At 38.0% G+C, this 26,598-nt stretch overlaps 1 pseudogene; it reads left to right on the top strand.

Annotated features, from left to right (window-relative positions):
- Positions 1-401: 401 nt before the first annotated feature.
- Positions 402-25,750, top strand: LOC124982659 (protein Wnt-8a-like; annotated as a pseudogene).
- Positions 25,751-26,598: the final 848 nt, after the last annotated feature.

Raw genomic sequence — 26,598 nt, 5'->3', positions numbered from 1 at the left:
ATTCAAATTTTGGTTCTGTCACTCAGTTGTGCTTCCATTTGCCTACCTATACTTCATGTGCAGATTAGAGATGCCATGATTATAAAGGACTTGGAACCACATCTGGCAAGTGGTGAGTGTTCAATGTATGCTAGCAATTTCCATAATCTACATCATAATTGCTGTCATCATCTTACTGTTCTGCATCTGCTTCCTTTGCCATCATCTCAAGTATTGGCTATTGAGAGAACTTGGATGCTGGCCTCATGCTTCTCTCAATCCTTCCTCACTCTTCCCCATGGAAGAAGAGTGACTTCTTTCATTGGTGAGCTTGGAACAAAGAACTCTCTCCTCTAGCCTGTCTGCATACAGACAGCTTGTGCTTTGATTCACCCTCCTTTCCAAACCCAGGACAAGTGAACATGTCTCCTGAGTATAAATCTTATCAAGATCGTTTGACCCCAGAAATGAAGCTGCATTCTCCAATCAACTTTACCAGTGATAAAGGTAATGTATCCAACCCTGTCTCACTGCTGTGTCTGGCTCCACATTGGTTCCAAACTCTATGGAGGAAGATCAGTGTCATACATTGAATTTCTAAGGCCTCAGCATTAGCTTGTCCCAAGTTCTATTCTTTCTCCTACATGCTCCATCTACCTCTAGTCACATCTCTCATCTAATGACACATCTTCATGTCCACATCTGGGCCAGAGCTTCCCTAACACTTCAAAAGCAGTCTAAAACTGAATTCATATCTTTATCCTGACTATGATCTTCTTCATTCCCAGGCTTAATAACTTCTCCATTCACTTTATCTCCCAAGTCAAAAACCCAAGAGTTCTCCTTGACATCTCTCTTCTTCTCCCCTCACATGTTCAATTCTGTCTCCCTTACATATATCGTATTCATTCTCTTTTGCCCATTTACCTTTCTATGCCCTTATTTGGGGCTTTCCTCCATCACATACATAGTAATCTCCCACATTTCTACCTTACCACCAATTTTCCCCCTTTCTCGCCATTCTCTAACTGTTCCTAGGGTGACCTTAAAACAACTACAATCATTCAATCAATGCCACTTCCCTTGCAGGTAAAGTCTAAACCCCTCAGGAGGACAGCTTCCATTATTTGGGCCCTGCCTAACTGTCCAGCCTGCTTCCTCATGGCCAATCTCTTCCATTCTTATGCTCCATGTCTTCTCCATACTACCCTCTTTAAAGAGTGCTGAGGTTTATTCATGTGACTTATTTGAAGTTTGCAGAAAAATAGTATATTTTATCAAGATAACATTAATTTTACCATCATCAAAAATCCCATCCAGGGGCCAGAGCTATGGCTCAGTGGTCGAGCACTTGCTTGGTATGTGGGAGGCCCTGGGTTCAATACTCAGCACCACATATAAATTAAAAAATACAAGATTCATTGACAACTAAAAAATAAAAAATAATAAAGAATTCCATCCAGCCACATCTGAGTAAAATGACCTTTGAGAATTTCAAATACATATTCAAATTATTTCAATCATTTAAAGGTTGCCATGGCCAAATCATATGATAATGTGAAACAAGACTTTTCTTTATGTCGTATCAGTATTAACTTCTCTGTGATCAATGAAAAGAAATCCAATAAATTAGCCCTCAAATCCCATGTCATATAGTCCTCAACATGGAACATGCCAGACTCAAATCACAGTCTCTTGAGCCTCCGAAGGTGCATGACTGTTCCCATTCCATGAAATTTGCTTCACCCTCATTATCCTTTTACCCTTTTGGACTCAAGTTAGGTAGCATTTCCTTCAAAAGAGTCTTTCTTAACCTCTTTCTTTCCCCCAACCTAATTTCCAGAGCACACTTGACATTACCCTGTTAGGATATTAATTGCCTCTTTACCTCACCCGTACACTCCCTCCAGGTTGATCTGGTCAGGTCTTGTTGACCTGTGAGTCAACAACATTTGACGTGATGCTGATGCATAGTAGGTGTTCAATAACCACACAATAAATAAGGAGAGTACTTACAATTGTGCTGTGCATTGTAATAAACACAAAAGACAGAAGAATGAGATAGGATAGAGGGACACCAAACAAAGTAAAAAGGACTGTACTTGCTTTAAAAAGCATACAATTTACTTTGGGAAATAAAATTAAGTGTGAAAGGTCAGTTATTTTAGTGTCAACAATCGTTTTTCCAAAATACATGTTAATGCAGGCAAAAGAGTCAAATGATTAGTTTTATTGATTACACAGAATTCAAAGGAAAGTCAGTAATTGTGCTTTGACTGTTTATTTCAAAATTGTTTATGGCCTTTAGGGCTTCTAAACCAGCAAAGCACTCCATCTCCTTCTGCAGCTATATCTGTCACTAACTTTATTAAATGTGAGCAATAGCTCGTTAAAGCTGGTTTTATGTGAAGTGGGTTTACATTTAATTAAATTGGACAATAACTGCTAATAATTTTCTGATGCTCTTAGCAATTTCACTATTACAAACACCCACGAATAATGTCACCTTGCCTTGGAACAAGGATTTGTGAATCATGCCATCTCGACACTAATCATAGGTAATCACAATCATGTCATTCATTCCAGGCAACCATGTTTAACAGCTTGATAAAGCCGTGGCTGTGAGTCTACCACTGGTTTAGCATATTATTAGGACAATGCCACTGATTTTATCAACATCAAAAAGTCAGTGTGGAATCATTTCATTTTTGAACAGAACATGGTGAGCATTTTCCACCAAAACTTAATTAACCGTGTTTTTAATCCTTGCCTTGTTAAAACATGCATGGCGGAATGTTCTAGGAAAAACAGTGGGTTAGTCAGCTGGCTAATAAAATTCAATTGGTAAATTGCTGCGTTTACTTCTTGCTGTATGGACACTGGAGTCAGACGTTTCTGGATCCTTAGACATGACTCAGAGGCTGCAAATGTCCAGGTACTACTCACCAAGGACCACAGAGAATCAATCTTTCTTTCTTTCTTTCTTTCTTTCTTTCTTTCTTTCTTTCTTTCTTTCTTTCTTTTTTAACTTAGGGACTCTAAACAAACTGTAAGATTGGGGGAAATCGGATTAGAAGGCCACTTTCCCAGATCACAGCACTAACTGCGGTGTGCTCAAGGGAGACAGGTAAGAGGAGACCTGTTGTGGCACACTACACACGTGGTCCCTTGAGATTTTTGCCCAGACTTGTAACCAACCCATTAAGTTGATCCAACATGTTTCAGCATACCTGTTTAAGTTTTAAGAGTACTAACCACAACCAACTCAGAGAATTAAAATCCAAACAACATCTAAAGGTTGCTGACCAATCATTTTTTTTTTACCAAGCCTGTCTCCTGCTTGTGAGAGTTGTCATTGATTTCCTCCCTTCTCAAAGCTTTGAGTCAAGTCAATATGTCTTCTACAAAGACAAGACTAATGCACAAAAATGTCTCTGTTGTGCTACCTGTGATGAGATAGTAAAGAAAGGAGACAATGGGAATATTCTACATATTTTCCAGATTGACACAATCTATAAATTGAAAATGCATATGCTTATGCTTATGACAATAATTTCCTTCAGGAATATTATTATAGAGCTCAGTGGAGAACTCTTGTATGACAGACAGGTCCTATGGTATTTAGAAATAACAAAGTTTTACAAATGTCTCAAAATTTCTCACTCAAATAGTACATGACTTGTGTGAATCTGGAGGCAGCAAGGAAGCTAGGCAGAGGCAATTAAAAGTTATTAGTGTCCTAATATAGTCAAGTGAATGTTGTTTTGGAGTTGTGGTTAGGGGTGGAAAAACATTAGTAAGAACTCTTTAAAGAAACAGATGTCTAACTAAAGAACTCAAGTCTTGAAGATAAAGAGAACTATAAAGAGAATTTCAGAGAAAGGACCCATGTCATGCCTAGTGGAGTGATAGACTGTTTTAGGTATACCTTCCAGTTTCTCGAATAGGGTCAGTAAAAGTCCACTAACTACAATGATCAAATACATAGGGAAAAGGGAGGGAATATATAATTATTTGGGTTTAGTCTGAATATTCATAACTAAAATTCACTGGCATACACACACTTAGTTTTGGCATTATCCTAATGCCCATCTGCTGGGGCTTTGTTGAAGAAATGTGCCTTTTTAAGTTTTTTGCTCTATTATGTCCCTTTGAACAGCAAGGAAGGAAACCTGAATTAAATTGACACCGTTTCTAAAGCAACATACCAAAATATTGCTTTCCTCTGTCCATCTTCATCCTGCAACACACATACAACTTCCAAATTTTTAGGAAATTGGTAACACAGAACCAATCTCCAGACATTATAAAGTTCAACAAAATACTGAACATTTCTTTAATCCTTCATCTTAGGACATAATTTTGTACCCTGACTATTATTTCCTTATACATAATTATAAATTGGCATCACAAAGTGAAATGTCTATTTCATTATTGTCTAAATTCTCAACTGGCAATTAAGCATATTCCTTCTATAGCATATCTATAATTGCTTATAATCCGATATATTTATCTCTCTCCTACTAAACTCTAAGCTCAATAAGGGTTAAAAACAAACTTCTTTATATTCCTCATGTGTATAATAAAATTGTTCAAAAAGAGTGAGATTAAATGATTATTGTTGATTTAAAAAAATGAGATCACCATAAGGGGTTTTATTCAGAGTCCAGAGTTAGAAACAAACTTCCCAGCCAAAAAGGACAGAAAAGCCTTGAGAATAATAAATATCTTTACACCTTTATTTTGTATCTTGGCAGAAAAAGAAAATAGTTTTTAGATCAAAATGGTACCAGAACTTTCAAATACTTTCACACTAGACCCCAAAGTAAAGATAAGAAGATTTGTAATGGGGTATAAAGAATCTTGCCTGTGATACAAACACTATTAAAATCTGATTGTAAAAGTGAAAAGTTTGGACATCTGTATTACCTAAGCAAAGATTTGTTTATGCCAAGAAAATCCCATTATATTCCCAATAAATACATTCCAAAGTTTTATGTGTGTGACTAGTAATCCACTTTAAATGTATGCCTATGTTTCATGAAGACACAGAAATCACTATTAAGATTGAATTTGAAAGTAGCCTGGTAATAACAATCAAAATTAGTATTTATTAGAAAGTTCACAACATGCCAGGTAAAACTTTATATGTATTGTAAAATTCTAAAATTTTGCATAGGCAGTTGTCTCTGAGTATCCACAAGTGATTGGGTCCAGGATCCCTACAAATACCAAAATCCCAGTGCTCAAGCATATAATGGAGTATTTGCATATAACCTATGTATATCTTCCCATATACTTTAAGTCTTCTCTAGATTACTTATAATACCTAAAACAATGTAAATGTTATGAGAATAGTTGTTATATTTTATTATTTAAGAAATAAGGAATTATGACAAGGAAAACAGTTATTATGTGTTCAATTTTAGTCCTTTGTTGGTTGAACCCACAGATGCAGAATCTGCAGACACAGAGCCCCAACTGTACTAACTCGGTGTACTACAATAATCTTACAAGTTTGGTGCCTTTCAAATCTTCACTTTTTAGATAAGGAAACAGAAGTACTGAAGACCAGGTGACTTGTTCAGGTTACACAACTGATATGGGAGAGAATGTGACTCAGCCAGTCTGACTTCAGCCCTCCCACATAACCACTCCACTACCCGCCCTGAAAGAGAAAGGCATGATTTCAAGAAGAAATAATTAGGGCTGAGGATATAGCTCAGTTGATAGGGTGCTTGCCTATCAAGCACAAGACCCTGGGTTCAATCCCCGGCATTAAAAATAATAATAATAATAATAATAATAATAATAATAATAATAAAAAAAGAAGAAATAATTGGCCACTTTATCTGGATTATTATGTAATAATTTCACAGCATTATAATACAAGGTAAGATAGATAATGTGATATCTGAGAAAAAAAGGGCAAATATTAAAATTGGTCCATTAATACAATTTAAAATATTTAAAATGAAAGTTTGAATTTAAAGTTAATAATACATTTATTAAAAGAAACAATTGAAAAGATATTTCTCCTCTATTACTTTTTATTGTTTAATCATTAGCAAAGTAACATATCTATAGTTTGAACAATATTATAAGAAAAGATCATTCTCAGAGCTGCCTTCTCTTCTCCCACAGAGGTCTGAGCCCACTCTTTGGGTAACCACTTGAAAATCATTTAATTGTTTTATTTTTTGCAGTGGTTATCTCTGTGGTATTTTCTCATGGTATTTTATTATTTTTCCATTCTTGAAACTACTGACTTTCTACTAATGTACCTTTATCGTTGGTGAGTTTCCAGCGCTGGTGTTAAGAAATGTAATGTCATTCTGTTTTCTAGTGCCGCCTCTCCCTCTTTCTCTCTCCCACTTCCCTGCTGGTGCATAAAAGGTAGAGAGTTAAATACAGTACAAATACAGAAAAGTAAGCATATATAGCTTATGACATTTTTTTTAAATAATCACCTATCTGCCTTTCAACTTTAAAAAGAACATTATTAATGTTTTTTGAAGTTTTCTTTGAAACATCCCTTCCAGTTACATCTTCTTCTTCTGCTCTGAAGATCATCATTATTTTAATTTGTATTAATTATTACCTTGCTTTTCCACATAACCTCTCTATATGTAGTATATTTGCATCCCTAAATAATATATTTTTTATTATACTTGATGTTTAACACAGTAAAAATGGAATTACACTTTGGATAGTAGAATATATTTTGTTAAAAGTTTTCAATATTTTCATGCTATTGCTTTTACATTAAGTTATTCTTTTTTTTTTCCCCTCTGAAGTGCCAGGGATTCAAACCTTGGCCCTTGTGTATGCTAAGCGAGCACTCTCCAAAACAATCATTTTTATTACTATATAATTTTCCTTGTAAATATCACTCAATTTTATTTATTTTTTATACTGTTGATGGACAATTGAGTTGATCCAGCTTTTACTGCTTAATCTTCTGGTGCATACGTAAAAGAATTTCCCTAAGGAATTAGACATGAAAGTGGAGTTACTGACCTGTTGGATATGTATCTTCAGCTTTACGGGCAATTCCAGACTGTTTTCCAAAGTGGCTTTTACCAATTCACATTCCCCTGCTCATTTCCTACGTTCTCCATCCTCTCTAATCTTGATACTTTTCTGTCTGCTTTGCACCTTCCTAAACTTGGCTGACACCTATCATTTGTTGTGGGTTCTTTTTCCCTTGGTAGATTTCTACTTCACTTCTTTTGCTTTACTATCATTTTAATGGGCCATTAGAAGGAAGCAGAAATAAATGAATGCAAAGAGTACATCACACAAGTCTTCATCCTTTATTTCAGGAAAAAAAATAACATTGGAAAAGAAAAGCGATCTTTTATTTATCCTATTTGTGAGCTATTCAGACCAATGGGTTGGGTTTTCTTTTTTGTTTTATGTTTGTTTGTTTTTTGTACTTGTAGATGAACAGAATGCCTTTATTTGATTTGTTTATTTGTATATGATGCTAAGGATTGAACCCAGTGCCTCACACATACTAGGCAAGCACTTTTCCCCTGAGCTATAACCCCAGCCCCAAACCAGTGGTTTTTAAGATGCAAACTTGACAAATCCTTTTAGGAGTCTCGGTTTGGTATGGTCACTTAAAGAAAGTAAGAAGTGCGATGGCTTCTCAGCACCCCCTTTATTTGCTGCTGTCCCAAAATATTGGAAACAAAAGGTATGCTATTCATTAAAAAGTGAATAAATAAATAAGTTTGCTATCCTTTGGTTTGCACTGCATTGCTTTGTTATATTTTGAGTAAAATGCCACATTTTTTTTTGCATTATCCTTACAAATGTTTCAATAGTAGTTTTGCATCTTCTCTTTTATTACTAACAAACTATTCTTCCATAACATCTGCATTATATCTTTCTTTTGTCATATGTATATATATATATGACATATGCACATATATACACATATGTATACACACACATATACATACCTCTTTTCTGTGAAATAGTGAAATAGACCCTAGATTAAGGCTGATGCCATTCAAATAAGAAAGAAAATGTATTGGCTCAAGTAACTAAATGTGCCAGCAGTGAGTTGTGGTGCAGTGGTTTGAATCATGGCAGCGGGAACACAAATGTTCTCAGTCCCTCACTCTTCTTCTGCCATCTTACTTCATCTTCAGTTTTTGAATCAGTGCTTTTTCCTACATTTATACCTGGACGGGTTCTTGAAGTAGCTTAATGGCTTCCAGTTTCAGAACTCACATCCTGAACAGAATATCCAGGAGAGTACTGATTTTTCAGAAAGTCTCCTCTACCTCTTTAGCTCTGAGTAGGCTCATCCATGAACCAATAAAATACTGTGGTTAAGGGCCGCAGGAAATGCTTGTTGTCTAAAACTGGCAAGAATCTAGAGGAGCTGGGAAGGGTGTCGCCCAAACCCCGTAGCTCAGAATGGGGAAGGGAGTGTTCTCAAAGGAAATTCAAAATAGCATTAAGAAGAGGAATGCTGGGTGAGAGGTAGAGGTTTAATTTCATTTTACTGCATATGGATTTTCAGTTTTGCCAGAACCCTGCACAAAACTCAACTCAAAATGGATCAAAGACATAGGAATTAGACCAGAGACTCTGCACCTAATAGAAGACAAAGTAGGCCCAAATCTTCATCATGTTGGCTTAGGATCAGACTTCCTCAATAAGACTCCCAAAGCACAAGAAATCAAAGCAAGAATCAATAAATGGGATGGACTCAAACTAAAAAGCTTTCTCTCAGCAAAGGATACAATCAAGAATGTGAAGAGAGAGCCTACAGAGTGAAAGAAAATCTCTTCCACACGCACTTCAGATAGAGTACTTATCTCCAAAATTTATTAAGAACTTACAAAACTTTACAACAAAAATACAAAGAACCCAATCAATAAATGGACCAAGGACCTGGACAGACACTTTACAGAAGAAGACACACAGGCAATTAATAAATATATGAAAAAGTGTTCAACATCTCTAGTAATTAGAGAAATGCAAATTAAAACAACTCTAAGATTTCATCTTACTCCAATTAGAATGGCTTTTATCAGGAACACAAACAATAATAGATGTGGGTGTGGATGTGGGGAAAAAGGCACACTTTTACATTGCTGGTGGAGTTGCAAATTGGTGCAGCAACTCTGGAAAGCAGTATGGAGAATTCTCAGAAAACTTGGAATGGACCCACCTTTTGACCCAGTTATCCCACTCCTCGCTTTATACCCAAATGACCCTAAAATCAGCAAACTACAGTAACACAGCCACATCAATGTTTATAGCAGCTCAGTTCACAATAGCTAGATTGTGAAACCAACCTAGATGCCCTTCAACAGATGAATGGATAAAGAAACTCTGATATATATACACAATGGAATACTATTCAGTCATAAAGAAGAAGAATATTATGGCATTCACAAATAAATGGATGGAATTGGAGAATATCATGCTAAGTGAAATAACCCAAGCCCAAAAAACCAAAGGCTGAATGTTTTCCCTGATAAGTGGAGGATGATATATAATGGGGGTGGGGTGGGGAATGAAAGAATAATGGGGGAACTTTAGAATATGTAGAAGAAAGTGAGAGGGAGGGGGGTATGGAAAATGGTGGAATGAGACAGACATCATTGCCCTATGTACATGTATGATTACACAAATGGTATGAATCTGCATTGTGTGCAACCATAGAAATGAAATTATGTACCCCATTTGTGTACAATGAATCAAAATGCAGTCTGTAAGAAATTAAAAGCTAAATAAAAAAAGATTTTTTTAAAGAATTCCAAAAAGAACAGGAAAAAAAGAAAAAGAAGAGGAATGCTGGAGATTCAAAGAGCAAGAAGTGACTGTTGGAAGGCTGAGTTTAAATGTATTCCTTTTGCTTGAATACTTGACATATAAAAATGATAACCCTTCCCAAGATGTTTCCTAAATATTATCTTCCATAAATCAGAACATCAATGGACTCCTAGAAAGCAGGAGAAATGAAAAATCTGAATTCACATAGCTAATTTAAAATACTGCCTGGCGGTCTAGAGGGCGGCTGCATTTCATGTTGCTCCAGGACACAGGATTCAAAAGAGGAAATAGAGAGAGACTTGGGACCAACTCAAAGCCGCCGGGTGAGTCTCTCCCGTTGGGGAGGCGTCCCGGATGGGGCGGTAGCCCCGGAACACAGGGAACTTTGTGAAGTAGAGTTGCCCGGCGAGACACCCCTCCCCCCACTGGAGCGGTAAACATGGACAACTGGGATCATCGTAGAGGAAGCGGCTCAGCACAGCGCTTGGACTCGGAGCAACCACTGGGGCTCCGGGCGACTGCTGAGGAGGAGCTACGTGGCGAGCTGTTTAGACTCAGAGCGACCACTTCTGAACACCGGGGGCGCTGCCCGGAGGAAGAGGAGGAGCGCGGCGGGTCACTTGGTCTAGGAGTGACTGCATCAGAGCTACAGGTGGCTGCTCAGAGGAGGAGGCGAGTGGTGAGTTTTTGGACTCAAAGCGACCGCTCCTGAACACCGGTGGCCTGCCTGGAGGAGGAGCACAGTGGGTCGCTTGGTCTCGGAGCAATCGCTCCGGAACACCCGGAATCAAGAATACAAGCAACAACAGGTGTTGGGGAGAAAGGTACACTCATACATTGCTGGTGGAGCTGCAAATTAGTGTAGCCACTCTAGAAAGCAGTGTGGAGACTCCTTAGAAAACTTGGAATGGAACCACCATTTGACCCAGCTATCCCACTCCTTGGCCTATACCCAAAGACTTAAAATCAGCATATTACAGAGATACAGCCACATCAATGTTCATAGATGCTCAGTTCACAATAGCTAGATTGTGGAACCAACCTAGATGTCCTTCAACTGATGAATGGATAAAGAAACTGTGGTATATATATATACAATGGAATATTACTCAGCCATAAAGAATGATAAAATTATGGCATTTGCAGGCAAATGGATGAAATTGGAGAATATCATGCTAAGTGAGATAAGCCAATCTCAAAAAACCAAAGGACAAATGATATCGCTAATAAGTGGATGATGACACATAACGGGGGGTGGGAGGGGTTAGTGTTAGGGTTAGAGTTAGGGTTAGGGAGGGGGGCAAGAATGGAGGAAGGAAGGACTGTATAGAGGGAAAAGAGGGGTGGGAGGGGTGGGGGGAAGGGAAAAAATAACAGAATGAATCAAACAACATTACCCTATGTAAATTTATGATTACACAAATGGTATGCCTTTACGCCATGTACAAATAGAGAAACAACATGTATCCCATTTGTTTACAATAAAAAATAAATAAATAAATAAAAAACAAGGGAACAGCAATTTGCACCTAATAGAATGGCCAAAATTCAAAGCACTGACACCACCAGATGCTGAGGAGGATGTGGAGCCACAGGAGCGGTCAGCCATCGCTGTTGGGAACACAAGATGGCGCACTGGCAAAAAGGGGTTGGCAGCCTCTCACAAAACTAACCCCTCTCTTACCATATGAGTCAGCAACTGCGCTCCTTCGTATTTATCTAAGCAAGTTGAAAACTTATGTCCATGTGAAAACCACACAAGAATGCTTTAGAGCAGTTTGCTTTGTAATTACCAACACTTGGAAGGAGCCAAAACGTCCTTTGATAGATAATTCAAGAATAAGAACTATTTTTGAGAACAAGGTGACATCTGTGCAGCCATGTTGTATGAACAAGCCATTTCGGGAACTGGCCCGTAAAATCTCCCCCCAGGAGAGGGCACACAGGTGCTACCCTCAAGAGCCAATACAGGACAAACAGGACATACTGGGCCCCTGGGGTTTATCAAGGCTATTAAGAGATATCTATCCAAGAAATGGGCAGCTGCCTGGAAACCTTATCTATCAAGGACAGGGGAGGAGGCCTAGCCCCGACTCCTCTCCTGCATAGTTCACCCCCTCCCTCCTCCCTTCTTCCTCCAGGACCATTCAGTTTTGGTGGGACCCAATGAGATTCAAATAAATTGGCAGGACCCAACCAAAAGAGAACAAATGTTTAGCTGTTCTAATGTTAACCAATAATGTACAGGTCTTTGTATGTGAATGATTGGAAATTTCTTAAGTAGAGTGCTTTCTCATCCCTCGGGGCCACTCCCCACTCAGCCATGGTAGTGGTCTGAGAGGCTGGTTGCGGTCAATAAAACCTCGTTGTGTGATTTGCAAAAAAGAAAAATAAATAAATAAATAAATAAAAATAAAATACTGCCTGATCCACTTGTTCTTTGAGAATTGGAGCCAATTTATACAACCATCTAAAATTGATTATGTACCTAATAAGTATGGCTTTTTAGGAATTCAAAAGAATGAGATCAATTAGAACCCATTTTTCTTTACATATTGCCTCATGCTAGAATCTCTCTTAGACTTCCAAATGACATTCATAAACTTCTTTCATACATTCCTAAGATGCATGTCTGTGGCAAAGTCTTTATTAAATAGTTGCTTCAATTTGGGATTTTCACATCAATTAAGTCAGTTCTTTCTTTCAGGTTAGGAATTTAGTCCAAAAAAGAGTTTCATTTTAAAATAAATTGTTTATTATTCTGTCTTTAACGGGACATTGTGCTGCATTAAATAAGCCAATCTCAAAAAGACAAATAGTGCATAATTCCATTTATATGAAGTATCTAGAATAGTAAGACTCATAGAGACAGAGGATAATGGTGGTTGCCAGGGGTGAAGGGTGGGGAATGAGGAGAGTTGTTCAACGGGTGGAGTTTCCATTTTGCAAGATGAAAAAGTTCTGGAGATTCTTTACACAGCAATGTGAATCTACTTAATATTGCTCAACTGTACCATTAAAAATGGTTAAGATGGTAAATTTTATGTTATATGTATTTTCCCATAATTTTTTAAAGAGAAACTTGCTTCAGTTAAAAAAAAAAACACACAAAAAAAAAATGCTGAGAAATTTAGTGTCCAAGATTGAATAAGAACTAAAATATACTCTTGAGGAAGCAAAACAAGTGTCATCCCTTTCTTTGAGCTGCTAGAGCAAGAACACTCAGGGGGAAAAACATGAATAGAATAATTCTGACTTCAAAGGTATGCCAAAATTGCAAATATTAATCTTTTAGGTCCCATAGCTATTGTTAAGTTAGGTTCAACCAGGATCATATACCTTCATTTGTCATTTGTTCAGATTGCAAGTCTATTCAGAGAGCACCATGGAGGCAGGAGTGTAGATTTAGCAGCATCCCTTGCCAGCCTAGCCACAATGTTATGTGAAGATCACACCGAGGACCTTTGGAAGAAGCAGAGGGAGAGAAGTTGGAGAAGCCAGAATCTAGCCACTTCACTGCTACCACCATGACAGGAGCCCATCAGGTGACACTAAAAGTATTTAACCCTTCTCCCTGCTTTGGCTCTTGACCTCCTCGATAATAACCTTAAGAGAGACCCCACAAAGGTACTGGTAAAAATGAATCAGATCAGGTCACCACTCTGCTCAAATCCTTCACAGTCTCTCAGCTCAGTCAATATAACATCCCAAGTCTTATGATGGCTAAAAATCCCTGTATTTCAGTCCTTCTTACCCCTCTGACATGGTCAGCCACTGTTCATCGCACACAACCACAAGGGCTTCCCCTCTAGTTCTTGAATATAACAGAGGAGCACATTCTGCAACTTTACCATAGAAACTATGATGCCTTGGTTTATAGTTGATTCCAAGACTGCTGTATATTCAGAAAGGAAAAAGGAAAAACATCAAAGGTGAGATAAGGCCTGTACACAGCTCAGAGCTACATTCTTAAAATGTGATGCTTTATTTTAAAACTGATCTAAACAATTCGATGCTTTAAGTTTTTACTTTTGTTTCACAAACTAAATGAGAGAACCAAATTTAAAAGTGTAAAAATATACATTTATTTTCTTTAAAGTTTTTAATTCCACATGTCTTAAAAAGTACTAGAAGTTGGGTGCAAAAAAGAAGCTTCCACATTTTAAAGAGACACTTCTATATTGTGTGAAGAAGTGAAAACATTAAAGAAAACCTGCGATGCTATTGCAATGAATTTGACAATACTAACAAACACACACACACACACACACAAATGAAAGAAACTTATGGAGTAAACACTGCAAATTAGGACAACTAAGGGTGAAAGTCTACTTGAAGGACTCAAACAAGAGATATTTTCAAGGACTTTGCAAAAGGCAAACAATTTGTGAAAAAAATTTTATAAAGGTAAAATTGAGGAAAAGATAATTGTTTTAATTTTGAAAGAGTTATAATGTCTCACTGTAAACCACAACTATTCTCAGTAATTTCCTAATTTTCCTCTGGGTTTGATTCATTCTTCCAAGCACAATATTGTGTCTGATTTCTTCTGTTAAGGTCAGAAGGGACAGTGATCAGGCTGGTTTCAGGGCAGCTGCAATTTGCTTGGTGATGAAGATTTACTGCTTGGACAGGCTTTTCTGCTTCAACTTGTTTAGAGATCCGAGGAATACCAAAAGCAAGTCTATTTTTGTGACCTAACTAAAAATAGACATTTACTCTTGGTTCTAATTTTTATTTCTGTTTTACTAAGGAGATTTGGACTCTCACTCTCACACTCTCTGCTATATGACTTGCACCATCAGGATGGAATCTTCCATGCCCTTCTTTCCAGAAAATTCCACCAAAGTCAGTGCGGTTTCTTTTCTCTGTGATCTTTGTCTCAAATCATAGGCATTAGTTCCACCAGAAACTGTGTTGCCCAACTCTCTTAGTCTTCCCCTGGCAAAATGGGTGGTAAATTACTTTCCAAAACAAACAACCTGCATTTGTGTTAGCCATGGAGGTCCTACTCTAATCTCCCTTCAAGATAACATGCTGCATTGAGATGGTTGGGCCTGCTTCCAAGTATGGCACCTTCCAATTGTCTAGAATGTTTACATGATAATTGGGCAAGGAGGTTGGCATGACTTGAATATTGTTTATATGCAATGATTCATAAGCAGTTTTTCTTGGTGGACTGGATTTCTACAGTTGGAGCCCTCAGCTCTACTAGAGCCCAAAGTCTTTTTCAGCTTTATCTTAAGAAAATTACAGGCCAGAGTTACAGCTCAGTGGTAAAGCATTTGCCTGGGATGCACAAGGCCCTGGGACTATGGAAGCACAACCAAAAAACAAAAATGGCTCAGGAGGCTGAGACAGGAGGCTCACAAGTTCAAGGCCATCTTCAGCAATTTAGCAAAGCCCTAAGTAACTTAGTGAGACCCTGCTCAAAATTTAAAAAGAGAAAGAATTTTTTTTAAGGTTGGGGATGCAGCTCAGTGATTGTCCCTGGGTTAAGTACCCAGTACCAAAAGAAGAAAAAAGAAATAAGTAAAGAAAAGAAAATTAATTATTTGGTTTGGGGGTAGGTCAGGATTTGGGCATAGCTGCTAATGTCTTGCAGCCTCTAAGCTGCTCCGCCATCAAGGAGCAGCTTTTCTGATGCCTTCTTGAAAGCAACCTCCGTGTCATCCTTATAACATGTCTTCAGTCTCCAGGCTCCCAGTCTGGTTCCGGTTCTGGTTCCCACAGTGGATCGTAAAGAGGAAGCTTTGATGCCACAGGAAATTCTTCCTCCTCTTATTCCTACTCATTTAGCAGTAGCGCTATTGGGCACTCATGGTCAGCTGAAATGGCTGCTATACCTTGGATCCACTTAAATGGATGTCTATTTTATTAAGTAACAAAAAAAACAAGGAAGACCCGATGCTTGCAATGAAGTGATAGAACTTTCTATGCTTAAAGATAGTCATGGTTGAAATCAAGTAATAAAGACTGTTCTGGCTTTTTAATTTTTTAGTTCATCTTAACTAATGTAGTACACTTCAATGTAGTATGTATGAAATGGTAATCACTTGTGTGGATAGCACAAATTGAATTTAGAATTTGTTTCTTTTCTTCTGTGCTTAGTTTTTTGAACAGTTCTTAAACGTTTTTAGCCTATTAGGAAAATTTATATTCTTGGAGACAAAACTTAAATCCATAATGTTAATTATCATTAATTAATTATCATTAATTAATTATTAATTATTTATCATTAATTAATTATCATTAATTATCATTCTGTTTCTCATCTACATGTTTCTATTTTCTGTATTAGGAGACAATTACTCCCACCTCCCACCACACCCTACCCACCCCAAGCATTTTGGAGTGAGTTTCCTTCAGTTTCAGAATGTGGATTGTGTAACCTATATACCCTTTAATGCACTTCGGTATTACTTTGACTATGTACATGATAGCAGCAATCTTTGCTTTTCTTTGGTGGGAGTTTCCTGTTTATTTTGATTGTCACTTTCTATGTACTTTTAAAAGGTGTCTTTATGAAGTTTGCTGTTCTGGCAATAAATATTTAGACTTTGGGAGAAAAAGAAAAGAAAATTTAAAATGAGTAACTACATGCAGAGTTCCTACCCCAACATCTTTGCCCTCCACACTTGTAGTAGATTTATCCTTCCTCCTGGGTCCACCTTTAAGGCAGCTCTTCTACTGGGTTGGAACTCTACCTCCCTGTCTATAAATTTGTGGTACCCACAACCCACTGTTTTTTCATATTTTGAATACCCTCCAACCACTGAATTGTCCGACTCTCTTCACGTTGTCATTTGAGATAGCAAGCTTTTTTGTAGTTCTATGGTTACATATTGAAAAGGTGTGCATGTTATTAACTGTTATTTCCACCTTCAAACCTGCTGTGTTCATTTTCTAAAGCTGTGTAACAAATGCCCACACACTCTGTGGCCTAAAATATGACTCATTTGTTGTTTCACGTTTTCTGAAGGTCAGGAGTCTGGCCAGAGCTCAGGTGAATCCTCTGTCCTGGGGCTCGCAAGGCTGCGATCTTGGCGCCAGAGACACCGTGGTTCTCACTGGGACTCAGAGTCCTCTTCCACGTTCACTTGGGCAACTGCCAGGGTGCGATTGTGAGGCTGCAGTCCCTGTTTTCTTACGAGCTGTTAGTGGAGCACCGCTCAGCTCCTACAAACTTCCTGCAGGTCTTCAGTATGTGACTCCTGGGGACAGTTCAGGATGGAGATTTTCTTGCCTTCTCCCAGGCAACAGGGGGAATGCCTGACTTCTAGTGCCTCTCAAGCTGGCTATATGCCAGTCTTTTGTAGTTGTGAGGTAATCGCAGGACACCCTGTCCTGGCATTATTAGCCATGTAATGTACGTAATGCAGGAAGAGGAGATCCCATTGTATCCACAGGTTCCACCCCCACTCAGGGTGGGAGTTGTACACGGATGTGCACCCGGAAGGGAGACTCTCCAAGGCCCTTCTCTCTCTGCTCTGTGATGTTGGAGCTGAACTGTGCTGGCCATGTCTCTTGCTTGTCAGCTGGCTCCCTCTTAGTCCTGCTGATGGTGGGCAAAAAAGGAGGGAGGTGGGCTGGTACCATTTTGTTTGCTCCTTGTTCCTATCAGCGTTGTCCCCGTAACAGACCTTCACTCTGACAGCAGCAGCTGGTTCCCTATGAATTTCTTCAGCATTCACAACAAGAACTTCAGCCTCCTCCTTCAAAGCTCTGCAGACGTCTCTCTGGGACGTCTCCTCTGAGCTCCTGAGGTACCATCACAGGTGAGGCAACACTCGGACTCAGAGGTGTGGGTCCCAGCGTTATTTGGCTCCTTCTAATTTCCAAAAATCTCATTTTCTTTGCTTTCTCCCCAAATCTCGGATGGGAGACATGACCTGTTACTCTCTTTGAACTACTCAGTGTTCTTTTTTGACTTTTTCAGTGCTCTAATACTTGTTTAACCAATTGTTTGTAACAAATTCTCCCTGTAAAGAGGCTGCTATCGTTTCTACATCCACGATGACCCCAGCTGATGCAATAGGTTTAGAATAGTCTGACCCACTGCTGTTTTCTAAGCCCTCTTATTTTAGTGAGTGATATTATAAAACAGGGTTTACAGAAATGCATGTATTAGATTATTGCAAAAATTCTATAATTTACAAGTTTAAAGACTGAAATTTCTTCTATCAAGTGTACATACTGTAATTTGTTGATCCAGTCCCTCAGATAGGTTATTTTAAACATTTTGTTATTTTATATATATGTATATCTATATATATATAGATATAGATATATATATGTATAATCCCACAGTACATACTCATAGATACAAGTGCTTGCTTGCATTTTATCTCAATCCTAGAATGAACTCTCAGAAGTGAAATTATGAGGCTAAAGAATGAAATTTTTTTTAAGCTTTTGACACCAAATTTTCCTTCTGGAGGCTATAAAAAAATAAAACTCTACCACCCATGAATGAAACTATCTATTCTTCTATTCTCTTACCAACGTGTTATTTTCTTTATCTGGCAAAATAGTTGACATGTTGATAGATGGAAAATGGCATCTCATTTTAACTCATTATTAATGGTCAAAAATCTTTCCACATGTGCATTGGACATGTTCACTTCTTCTTTTGTGGATAAACTGTCATTGTGCCTTTTCTAATCACTCTAACCAGAACTGATGTGTGCTCCTCTCAGCACTAATAATACTTTATTTGCATTTGACATTTACCATATTCTATTCCAATTTGGCATTTGCCATCTGCATTAATCCAGCATTGGTTATGGGACTGTTTCTCTGTTTCTTTTAATCATTGTCAGAGTCTATTATTTTCCTCATGGGCTTCCTCTTTATGTTCTTTTTTATTCCATTTACACCCTATATGGAAATAAATCCTCGTAGCAGAATGTATGCTGTAAAAGTAACCCCTTCCTATCTCAGGACAAATGTAGAAATTGACTGATGGGAGCTAGACTACAAAACCCTTTAGATTTCTTCCAGTACTTATGTTTTATTTCTCTGGTTCTTACTTCAGTCTCTGCTCTGGTAAACTCTACTTTTCAACTCAATTGACAGTTTATAAATACAACTTATGCATTACTTTTGGAGATCTTTCCATTTTGATAAATTTACATGAGTACTTATAAAGCGAAAAGGTACACAGTCCTATAAATCAATCATATAATAGTTTATTGTTTTCATGAGATAATAATAAAAGTCAGATGTTTAGCACTAACTCTGACATAAGATATGCTTATATTCAAAAATAGTTTCTGTTGCTTACTAGTTTAACAACTTTATATAAATTGTTTCATATCTCCAGTGTTTAATTTTCCTATATGAGAGAAGGATATAACAAGAAATATTTAATCAATATCAACTAAATAAATAAAAAGCTATTAAGAAAATTAAGTAATAAAATGTGTACCAAGGCTTCAGCACAGTGCATGAAGAGTCAGCAAGCACTTATTGAGCTTCTATTACATTTCAGGTCCTCGTCTAGGAATGTAAAACTAGATAAAGCACAGAAATTCTCTGCCCTCACTAAGCTTAAACTCTAATGAGAAGAGATGGACAGTTAGTAGGTAATGACATATATAAGGTGTTCAATTAGGTGAAAACGTGTAGAAAAGCAAAGCACAGATGAAGAATAGGAGCAGCAGACAATGTCCCGGGTAGAGGGGAGGCAATGACTACACAGGGTTTTCTAGAAGGACCTACTTAATGGACATATTTGAGTAGAAACATGCAGATTTCAGGAACAAGAACAGAGAGACATGGGTGAGTACACTGCTCACAGGGAGTGGGGAGGTGTGAGGAGTAGGACGTGCTTATTTTCTGATACAAAGGACAGAGACCACAGCTAACAAGCACACAGGCCACAAAACAGAGAAGGGCAATGAATACAGAGACGCTTCTGCAAGGAGAATAAAATGTCAAAGGTGGAAACTTGCTATTAAGATCCTCTGAGAGCTCAGAAAAGGGATCTTATAAAAAAAGGTTTTTCAGAGATTAAAAAGAGAGCTCCTCAATAGTATAATGTAATAGAAGAAATTTTAAACACTGGTATTAGGCTTGCAATTTTCCAGAAACTAGATGCAATGTAGATGAGAATTAAAGGATATTCCCAGGATAATATCTAGACACCACTCTAAAGGTAACCGGTCCACCACACTGGCTTTAGAGACAGAATTGTTAAAGACTGCCATCAACAAGACAGTCTCTATTATTGAACAGTCTCTAATTTGGTATCAGTTTAGACAGCTTTTGCATCACTGTAACCAACATACCTGACAAGAACAACTTAGAGGAGGAAAAGTTTATTTGGGTCTCATGGTTTTAGAGGTCTCAGTCCATAGACAGCTGATTCCAGTGCTCTGGGGCTCAAGGTGAGGCAGCACATCATGGAGGAAGGGCCCAGAAGAGGAAAGCTGTTCAGCTCATGGCAGGGTCAGGGAGCAAAGAGACAAGGAGGGAAAAAGATGCATCCTTCCAGGGTTCATGCCTCCCACCATGACCCAGTTCCTCCAGCCATGCTTCATCTGTCTACAGTTACTACCCAGTAAATTCAAAGTAGGATGGACTGATTAGGTTACAACTCTCACAATCATTTCAAATTCCTGAATTAACACAGAAGCTTTTGGAGGACACCCTCATGCACAAACCATACATAACAGGTGTTTACCATGCATTATTTGTACATTCCATTTGCACTAGTCCAGCATTGACAATCATCAGGTGACCAATTTTGGTCTGACTTTGACTTGCCTGGACCATGTCCTGATGAAAGTTTTATGTTGCCCTCTATGCTAAGATGTTGATTCAGCTGACAACACTCATTTTAACCCACAAAAATGTTGAGCTTTGAGACACTTCTAAGAGCTGAAGGTTAGCCAATGTGAACTTAGAGAATTCAGAGAAGCCCAAATCCTCAACTATATTCTCACTAGATGACCAATACCTGACTCATACCATATTCCTACCAAATGCCAGATTTTGGTGAGCCCCAATCCCATAGACATGTTCACTAATTTTTCCAAAAGACGTTTTTGAAAACTCTCCAAGAAGCTAAAGCCAGCTACTAATGCAGGAATTCTGTCCAGTTAAGTGTCTTTGGCTTTTTTTCCTACAATTATCAACTTTTCCCACAACTTTATGTTTCGGTTTCAATTTTTTATTAATCATTTTTCACATTTGGCTATATTTAAATACTTTTTGATTAATTAAAAAGATATTTGGCAAAAAAAAAAATACTAAAGCTTAAAAAGTACTAGCAAAAACTAAGGTAGATTCAAAAGTTGAACCAAAAGGAATTTCTTGATATGAAGAAAGAAATGGAAATTAAAATTGACAACTATCAATGGAACAAATTATGTTATGTGCATATGTGAATGTTACAATGAATCCAATCATTGTGTTTAATTATAATGCACCAATAAAAAACATAGTAAAATAATTAGTTAAATTTACTGCTACATTAACTAACCAGCAGAAAAGCTACGCTTAACAGAGAAGATTTTAGGAAGTTCTACTCCCGGAATAACAGAATAAACTATTAACCAATTGACTCTCCTACAGACAACACTTAATATATCCTGGGGAAAATATAAAAAACAATGACCTGAAGGCTTTGAAGAGTGAACAGAGCAGCAATATTGTGGAGGACAACTGAAACTCCAAGGACCAGAATCGAGTGAGACTACCAACTTTTTTGGTTTCAACCAAAAAATAGGCTGCAGTCTTAAGGCAACTGAAACCATGAAAGTATACTTGATATACAACATGAGAGCCAGAGTAAATATTTGAGGACAAAAAAAGCACTGGAAAATGAAGTACAAAGACAAAGGTGAAGAAAGCTGAAGAAGAGGAACCCTGAATTCTGGGTATGTAAATTCTGTCCAAATATATGACTGTGCCTTAAACCACGTGTATGCAAGGAAGACTGAACGGTACAGCTAAGGCAGGAAAAAAGTAAAATATTTTATCTGATTCCAAAAACCACAGTATGAAATTTTAGTTTGACAAAATTAATTTCCTAATAAAAGAAAAACATCAGTATTGTTCAATGGACTATAAGAAAATCAACAATCTTCATATCATCATGTTTATAATTTTTAGGATAGAATCCAAAATTACTCAAAATATAGAAAAAAAAAAAAAACAGGAAAGTATGACTTTCTTAAGGGAAATGATAATCAGTGGAGACTAAGCCTAAGACATGGAATCCAGAAATAAGAATTAGAGCATTAAGCAACTACTCTTAACTATGCTCAAGAAGGTAAAGGAAAATGTATAACATAAAATATAATAAATCTCTGTAGAAAATAGAAAATATAAAGAAATAAAATGGAAATTATAGAGCTGAAGGGAATCTTGAAAACGTTAGGAAGTCAGTGGTCTTAAGATAAGTCAATAGATAACACACAATATGGTAAATAGAAATGAAAAATGATTATAAATAGAAATTAAACCAGAGCCTCAAGGACTTGTGGGACATTATCGAAAGGTGTAACATACATAAAATTGGATTTACAAAAAGAAAGAAGAGAAAAACAGGGAGAAAATTTTTAAAGAGAAAAATGGAGAGAAAATTTTTAAAAAATGGTTGAAAATTTCCCCCATTTGATAGGTGATATAAATTTACAGAACCAAGAAAATCAAAAAATTCTAATCAGACCACCTATGAAAAATAACATTTTAGATATCTAATAGTCAAATGTTTGAAACCCAAAGAACAAGAGGAAATCTTGAACATTTGTGGAGGAAAATAATATACAAAATGCAGAGAAATATCAGTTCCAATTACTGTTGATCTAAGCAGGTTAGTACTTTTTATATTCTTCATGGAAATCTCCCCAGCAAGACTTAAGAGTTTATTGGGTACAGTTTCTATTTCCATGTTATAGCAGATGACAGTGTGAACCAAATTTCCATTAGTATATAACAAGGTCCCTAATATTTTTCTCAGTGTTCTTCCAACCCTCACAATAGTATTCTTGAGACCTTTCCAGCTTCACTAACAGTTTTATGGAGACTTTTCTGCTTTTACGCATTGCCCAGTTGCAAAGGCAATGCTTCAAGTTCTTCTTATAATGGTAGACCCAATCCCTATTACCACATTCTGTTCTAGTTATTTACTGCTGTATGAATTCCCCTAAAAATTGATGGTTTTAACTAATCTCAAGGATATATAAAGAACTCAAAAAGCTTAACACCAAAAAAACAAATAACCCAGTCAATAAATGGGCTAAGAAACTGAACAGACACTTCACAGAAGAAATACAATTAAACAACAAACATATGACAGAATGTTCATCATCTCTTGCAGTTAGAGAAATTCAAATCAAAACTACTCTTAAGATTTCATCTCACTCCAGTCAGAATGGCAATTATCAAGAATACAAGCAATAATATGTGTTGGCGAGGATGTAGGGAAAAAGGTACACTCGTAAATTGTTGGTGAAGATTGGTGCAACCACTTTGGAAAGAAGTATGGAGATTCCTTAAAAAACTTGGAATGTAACCACCATTTGACCCAGCTATCCCACTCCTCGGTTTATACTCAAAGGACTTAAAATCAGCATACTACAGTAACACAGTCACATTGATGTTTATAGCAACTCTATTCACAATAACTAAACTATGGAACCAACCTAGATGCCCTTCAACAAATGAATGAATAAAGAAAATGTGCTACATATACACAATGGAATTATACTCAGCCTCAAAGAAGAATAAAATTATGGCACTTGCAGGCAATGGACAGAGCTGGAGAAAAACATGCTAAGTGAAATAAGCTAATCCCAAAAAACCAAAGATCAAATGTTTTCTCTTCTAAACAGATGCTGATCCATAGTGGGGGATAGGTAGGGAAGAATGAAGGAACTTTGGATTATGCAGAGGAGAGTGAGGGGAAGGATGGGGTAGTGGGATGGGAAGGACATGGGAAGTAGAATGAGACAGACCTTATTACCCTATATACATGTATGAAAAAAAATTTTAAATAAAAAAAATAAATGGAGGACTTTAAAAAACAACCATTTGATTACATCTCACATTTTTATAGATCAAGAATTCAGATAGAACTCACCTGTAGGATTCTTCTATTCTGCACGGCATTAACTAAAGTCACTCAGTGGATTTTAGTTGATGACATCACTGAGTAGAGCTGGAGAGTACAAAACCAGATTCACTCATTTGGCAGGGATGGCTTTAAGGCTGAGCTCAGGTGGACCCTTCTTTCTATTTGATCTTTCAAGCAAAACAGTCAGATTTCTATTGGTGACTCAGGCTCCAAATACACCACATTAGAATCTTCCAGTCTCTTAAAGGCAAAGCTTAGAACTAGCTAATGTCATCCTTTCTGTATTCTGTTGGTCAAACCGTCACAGTCCAACTCAGCTTCCCAGGTAGGACAAATAAGTCCCACCTCTTTATGGAAAAAGTATGGAAGAACTGCAGTCACTTTGAATCTGCTATAATAGGATAGGAGAATGTTTTTCTAAACCAATTTTATTTTATTACTTTATTGTATTTTTTGGTAACCAGGGACTGAACCCAAGGATGCTTAACCACTGAGACACATCCACAGTTCTTTTTACTTTTATTTTGAGACTGGCTCTCACTAAGTTGCTTAGGGTTCACTAAGTTCCTGAGGCTGACTTTGAACTTGTGATCCTCCTGCCTCAGCCTCCTGAGCCATTGGGTTTACAAGCATGAGCCACCATGGTCAGTCTAAACTAATTTTAAAAAGCTGCAAAAATCCTAAAATCTATAATGAAATGTTGGAAATATTTTCTTTAATATCAGGCGAAGCTAAGAATGGCAGTTCTTGCCATTCCTATTCATTATTTTACTGTGGTGGAAAATACAGTAAAGTACAAATAAAATTAGAAATCTCAGGTGGCTCACTTCTCTGTACTTGACTCCAGGCTGAACCAGGTCCTCTGGGGGTAGGTAGGACCATAGGGGACCTTTTTATGCTGTGGTTGGCCATCGGCATATGTTGTATCAGCTTTGGTGCCTCTGCCTGGCCTAGCTCACCCACACTACTAGTGTGGTTTTGGGCACCCAGAATGGCATTGAGGAGCAATGCTTGTTGTTGTTAGAACTGCCCTGAAAATGCGTCCCAGTGCTCCACCCACAACAGGCTGAGAAGTGCCAACAGAGCGACTTCCTTCATTCATGCCAACCACCCTGTCAGCATCAGGTACACCATCCCCAAGAAATGTAGCATGGGTGACTTTGAAAACTAACTGTGATGAGTCAAAAATGGAAAAACAGGAGGCCATGACTGGATCTAGGGAGCTGTAGCAACAATGCAGAATTTGGGAAAAGGGTCTCCAAACTATTTGTGGATAATCTGGACAATGGGAAGGATGCCAGAGCCCTATTACAGGAACAGCTGGCAGTCAGTAAGAGCCTCCCAAAAAGAATTTTCAGATGCCATGATGTCTTAGGGAGCTGCAGCATCCAGACATGCAGCTGCAGCTGGCTCACTTTGGGAGATGGGAGACTACCCAAAGGCCAAGCATGACCAGGCACTGAAAATTGAAAAGGATAAGCAGCAGCTAAGGGCTGGAAACATCGATGAGGGTTTCTGGGCTCCCACTCAGGCCTTCCTTCCTAGCACAGAAACTAAGATAATCATTTTAGAGAAATCTCCAAACTACTGTCCTTGTAATTCCAGCTGGGTATCTATGGCACAAAAGGTCACAAGTTCCTGCAGATCAACCACAATACATCCAAGTGAAAGCAATGCAGTCGTGGGCTCCTGTGCACTTAGTGTGAGCTACAAGTGGAAGAGAAGAAGACTAGGGCCATGAGCAGTAATAAATTGCAAATTTATAATTGCAAATTCCAATGGAGCTGCATGGTCAAGTGTGACCAGTGTAGACTTGTAGTGAACAAGCACTACCACATGCACTCCCCAGGCAGTGCCCAGGCCTGGAGCAAGGGGACAGTCTGATAACACCCCACATGAAGCAATCAGACAGTGGAGGGCAACACCACTTCTCTCTTGGAAAAAATAGACTGGGAAACAGTTAGAAGATCACAGGGATAGTCTTTAGTCCTCATGATATCTGCTATTGATGGAAATGGAGGCACAAGATGATACAACATATTCTTGGCAGAGTTGATATTGGAACCTGGGCCTCCTGATTTGGGGGCAGACCCAATCTTTCCTGCAAGTTACTCCCTAATATTTGTGCCTGTACTAATTATGCAGCTTGCTAAAATAGGAATTTGGTTTAGGGTATCTATCCTCAGAGGAACCCTCAAAGTGTTTGTTCCTTTAAGTTTCAGACCATGTTCAGCCCAGCAGTACTGCTGAGAATCAGAGGGTTTAGAAGCAAAAAAGTAAAGAGACCTGTTCAGATCCCTGAAGGAGCAACTTTCTGCCACTCTGGCTGGGTCCAGAAAAACCAACTGCAAATTCCTGCAGATACATGAAGCCGAGACCTCCTCTCTCCTACTGGGAGGTTTTTAGAGTATGTTTTTCACCTGAGTATGCACTTTTTAAAAGTTCTCCCCATCCAAGTCTAGGGAAATCAGGAGAACTTTTTCAGCTCATAATCCACCTGTGGTATCAAGGAGAGGGAAAGGTCACAGTAAGTAGACAGGTAACTACAACTTACCCAAGTCCTACAAGACAGATATTCCACAGAGAGCTATCAAACAACTGTTTTGTCATTTTCCCAGACTGGGAACTCAACTGCATTTTGCAATAAATGTTTCTAGAATATATCGAGCGGGACATTTTACTACTCTCCTTGGTAAACTTAGGGTCAGGAAGGGAATAGGAGCCCTGCTTCT

The sequence above is a fragment of the Sciurus carolinensis genome, chromosome 4, assembly GCF_902686445.1.
Source record: "Sciurus carolinensis chromosome 4, mSciCar1.2, whole genome shotgun sequence".
Classification (NCBI taxonomy): Eukaryota; Metazoa; Chordata; class Mammalia; order Rodentia; family Sciuridae; genus Sciurus; species Sciurus carolinensis.
The sequence above is the reverse complement of the archived record's forward strand: the minus strand, read 5'-3'. Positions and strand labels throughout refer to the sequence as shown.